The sequence below is a fragment of the Symphalangus syndactylus genome, chromosome 12 (genome assembly GCF_028878055.3).
Source record: "Symphalangus syndactylus isolate Jambi chromosome 12, NHGRI_mSymSyn1-v2.1_pri, whole genome shotgun sequence".
Lineage (NCBI taxonomy): Eukaryota > Metazoa > Chordata > Mammalia > Primates > Hylobatidae > Symphalangus > Symphalangus syndactylus.
In genome coordinates this window covers 91,945,244-91,950,624 of record NC_072441.2, presented here as the reverse complement: position 1 = coordinate 91,950,624, position 5,381 = coordinate 91,945,244, and the positions used below count along the sequence as shown (strand labels likewise).

At 32.6% G+C, this 5,381-nt stretch overlaps 1 pseudogene; it reads right to left on the bottom strand.

The window, feature by feature from the left end:
- Positions 1-4,811: 4,811 nt before the first annotated feature.
- On the bottom strand, positions 4,812-4,899 carry LOC134734936 (uncharacterized; annotated as a pseudogene).
- Positions 4,900-5,381: the final 482 nt, after the last annotated feature.

The window sequence follows — 5,381 nt, the reverse complement described above, 5'->3', positions numbered from 1 at the left end:
AAACAGGGTGAGTATAGTCTATAATAATTTTATTGTACACTTTAAGAATAACTAAAAGAGTATAATTGGATTGTTTATAACACAAAGTATAAATGCTTAAGATGACAGATTTACATTTACCATATGATTAATATATATTACATGCCTGTATCAAAATATCTCATGTATCCCATAAATATATATAACTACTATATACTCTTAAAATTAAAAAAAACATTACGTATTATTAAAAATCTTGGTTGTAATCAAATCCAGAGTAAACCATCTTACACTAAAAGGGAAATATATTACGAGGAGAAAAGTGTGTCTCCAAGAAAATCCAATTTTAGAAATATAGCTAGACATCAAAGAAAATAATATAACTAGGGACTTCAGCTTTGTCAAAACACATTTTCTAATCCATCAAAAAGAGGGGGTAGGTTCTAAATACAGCTGTGTACAGACCCTAATTTCACAGGGAAAACAAACCTATAAACTCTGACAAAAATAAATAAAATAGCAATTTGGTGATCCTGGGGAGAGAAAAAAAAGCAAACAGATTCTGAGGATAAAACATATTTTTGAAGAGAAACCAGCGTAGAATGATTTTCTTGTTGTTACAGGTTTTATCCTGTTGGATGGCCAGAGACAGTGCTGCAATTTGCAGCTAAAACACCTATGGACAACCAGAGTCTTTCTGACGCGAAGAATCAGAAGCCAGAGTTTTGGCTAAGAACTGAAAAGTGAGGGGAAAATTCAGAAAAGAGAGAGCCAGAGAGGAAAAACTTCTAAATTTGGTATATAGTCTCTTCCTAAATCTCTGGCTGTCCTCTGAACCACACATGCAGGAAGTTGATTCACAGCAACTCAGATAAAAGCAAAGGATCTGAACTAAGATTAGAATAGCTATCCCAAACACAAAAATTTGAATTTGAATTCAACCAATTTAATTGGCTGCTAAAGCAAAAACATCAACACTTTTTAAAGTCTACAACACAAACCAGAGTTGATACAAGATAATATGTATAATGGTTGGAATGTAATTCAAATTAATTGAGATGCACAGAACTAGGAAAATGTGACTCAGTCTCAAGTAAAAATACAAATGACTGGGACCAACCATTTAATTATTCATAATTTGAATTAGAAAATAGAATTTTAAAGTAGCTACTGCAACTCTCTTCTGGCCATCTGCTTCATTCTCTGTCTTCTCTTTTTCTTGACTTCTCAGACTACAGTTAAAAAATATGTTAACTTTTTAATAGTATCCCATAGGTCACTGAGACTGTGTTTTCCCCCTTCTCCAATACTATAAATCTTTTTCTTCTTAGATTGAATAATTTCTGTACTCCTTTTATTTTTACCGACCTGTTTTTATTTAATCTCCATTATGCTTATAAGTCCTTCTAGTGATTTATTTTTTTTACTTTAGATATTCTTTTGATTCTGGAATTTCCATTCAGTTTTTAAAAAATGTTTCTTATTCCTTTCTTGAGATTTTCTATCACACAATTCATTGTCAATGTATTTTTTCTTTAAAGTGCTAAATAAAAAAAAAAAACCTGTTTACCTAAGCTCTATATCTAACAAAAATACTATTTAAGAATTAATTAAAATAAACGCATTTTCAGATAATTAAGGAGAAAATTTGTTGTAAGCATAGCTGCTTTACAAGGAAAGGAAAAAAACATTCTTCAGACTCAAGGGAAATAATAGGAACAAATCTAAAACTAAATTTCTATGGAAATGTAAAAGACTACTTTGTCTTTTAATTTTATTAAATTATTAGACATATTTTTTCATAATATTTTGCTAAACAGCATTGCCTTCTAAGGATAATGAAGTATATAGATTTCATACCTGTAACAAATATAGAACTAAGAATTGAATGATAGTCTGCTATAGTTATAAGGTTTCCACATTTTACACAAAATTGTACAGTATAAACTTTAATTAGACCATAAAAGTAAAATATGTATGTTATAATGTTAACAGGAACCACTAAAAGGAAATAAAGGTTGAATATCCCTTATCTGAAATGCCTGGGACCAGAAGTGTTTTAGATTTTTTTTTTTTTCAGATTTTGAAATATTTGCACTATACTTACTAGCTAAGCATCCTAAATCTATGAATCTGAAATCTGAAATGCTTCAATGACCATTTCCTTTGAGGGTCCAGTCAGTGTCCAAAAATTTTGGGTTTTGGAGCTTTTTAGATTTGGGATGCTCAACCTGTGGTTAGTAAGAGAGGATTTCTGCTTTTAGTGATCAGTAAAATACCAATGAACCCATTCATCTTCAGATAATACTATAAACTTTGGACATATATTAATACAAAAGGAGGCTATCTGAAAGCACTGAAAGTGAACAGAAATAGCTTCTGGTGGGGTGTCCATACTTACAGGAGGGTAGTTGTTACCACTCTTAGTATGAAGGCAGGCACGGTCAAAATGGTGTAGGTGTTGGAGGTAACAATAAAAAATAATTACAGGTTTTCTTGCTTGGGTAAACAGAGGACCAAGGCTGAAAAACTGGCTACTGAAGTGAGAGTGGGGACATAGAATCCCTTAAAGGAAAATATAGGGAGGAGATTTCCAAATTCTGCTTGACAATCTTTGGCTTACCTCTGAATGATACATGGATGGAGCACATACTAAGAAGCTCAGTTAACGCCAGGTGTGGTAGCTCACTCCTATAATCCCAGCACTTTGGAAGGCTGAGGCAGGTGGATTGTTTGAGCCCGGGAGTTCAAGACCAGCCCGGGCTACATGGTGAAACTCCAACTCTACAAAATAAATAAATAAATATAAATAAATAAAAATAAGCTCAGATAAAGACAGAATATTTGAATTAAAATGGAAAATATCTGGGCCAGGCACAGTTGCCCGTGTCTGTAATCTCAGCACTTTGGGAGGCTAAGGAGTGCAGATCACTGGAGGTCAGGAGATCAAGACTAGTCTGGCCTACATGGCGAAACCTTGTCTCTACTAAAAATACAAAAAATAGCATTTCTGTAATCCCAGCTACTTGTGAGGCTGAGGCACAAGAATCATTTGAACGCAAGAGGTGGAGGTTGCAGTTAGCCAAGATTGTATCACTGCCCTCCAGCCTGGGTGACAGAGTGAGACTCCGTCTCAAATAAAAATGAAAAAGAAAAAGAAAATATCACCTGAAAAACAGCAGTTTATGTCCAACCAGCTTAAGCGCTTGCTAAAATAAAAAAAAAAAAGACACTTTTTGTACAAAACAAAACAAAACAAAAAAACAGAATTCAAAATTTCAGCAACTTAATATCCATAAAGTTCAGATGTAATTCATTACTTAGTCTCAAGAGAAAAGACAGTGAGATCGACTCCAAAATTACAGAATAGTTGGAATGAGCAGGAAATCTTACACAAGTAGTTAATAAAATTATTTTCAATGAAATTAAAGAAAATAGGGTTGCAATACATGAAAAATGTAGGGAATATTGGCAGATAAATAGATAGAATAAAAAGGAACCAGGACTGGGTGCAGTGGCTCATTTGTAATCCCAACACTTTGGGAGGCTAAGACAAGAGGATTCCTTGAGCCCAGGAGTTCAAGACCAATTTTGGCAATATAGTGAGACCTCATCTATACAAAAAATAATTTTTAAAAATAGCCTGGCATGGTAGCCTGTGCCTATAGTCCCAGCTACTAGGGAGGCTGAGGTAGGAGGGTCGCTTGAACCTAGGAAGTAGAGGCTGCAGTGAGCCATGGTTGTGCCATTGGACTCTAGCCTGGGTGCTAGAGCAAGAGTCTGTCTCAAAAAGAAAAAAAGAAATGAAAATTCTAGAACTGAGAAATAACATATTAGAATTTCTTTTTAAAATAGATTAATGAAGATGACAGTGGAAATGTTCAGTTAATGTTAGCTATTAGGTTGGTGGAAAAGTAATTGTGGTTGGCGCAAAAGCAATGGCAAAAACAGCAATTACCTTTGCACCAACCTAATGCATCAATAGAAATTGCACAATTCAAACAGCATTGAGAATTAGTATATATACATACATATAAAATGTCAAGGACCTATTAGATAATGTTAGACTGACATATATGCAATCAGAGTCCCAAGGGAAAGGAGATATAGGATAAGACAAGAAAAATATTTCAGAAAGTAATGGCTGAACGTGTCCCAAATTCGACTTAACGCTCAAATTTGCTAATTCTAGATATGCAATGACCCTTTAGCAAAATACACATGAAAACAGTCATGCCTTGGTACATTGTGTCAAAAATTAATAAAAAAGATGAAGAGCAAATCCTGAAAGCATCAAAAGAAAAACTAAAAATTACATGAAGGGGAACAACAAAACAATTAATGGCTAACTTCTGATCAGAAATTATGGCAGCCAGAGATAATAAAATACAGCTTTAAAATGCTGATACCAAAAACTGTCAACCCAGAATTCTATATGTAACAAAAATATTGCTTGAGAATGGAAGAAAATGAAAATATTTTAGGTAAAAGAAAGCTAAAACCTATCCTACAAGAAATAACAAAGTTATTCAGGCTAAAGAGAAGTGATGATCCAAAAACAGTATTAATTATGTTTTTGATATTCATAGAACATTAAAAAAATCTTACAACTATAGAATGTACATTCTTTTCAAGTGCACATGATCATTCAGAAAGATAGACTTTATACTGTACCATAAAACAAATCTCTTTAATTAAAAAAAATTGAAATCATTTAGAGAATGTTTTCTAACCACAATAAAATTAAACTGGAAAACAATAAAAGAAATATATGTGTAAAATTCTTAAGCATTTGGAAATCAAACAACATGCTTCCAAACAATTCATGGCCAAAGAAGTAAAACAAAGCATTGTAAACATCAACTGAATGATAATACAAATGTACTACACTTGATCTTAGCCAAAAGGCCGAGAAGCGATAATAATACAAATGTAATACATCAAATATACAAAATACAAAATGCGATATATGGAAGCAAGCACACTGTTCACAAACAAAATTTGAAAAAGAACAATTATTTACCACCTGATTTTAATATTTCTACAAAGCCAAAATAATCATGATAGTGTGATGCTCGCATAAAGTTTGGAAAATAAGTGAATGTAAAAGAGTTAACACAGAAATAGAGTTATATGCCATTTGATTTTTTGATAATGCATCAGAACAATGAGGAACAAAAGTCTTTAACAAATGATGCTAAAATAACTGGATATCTATATGGAAGAAAATGAACTTTGCTACATACAAAAAAGTTAATTTGAAATAGATTTATAGACTTAAATATAAATGCCGAAACCTGAGAGCTTTTATAGGTGAAATTTGGGTTTAGACAAAGGAGTATTAGACAGAGCCTCGTGACCTTATTGATAAATTAGACCTCATAATTCAAACTTTCTCTCAT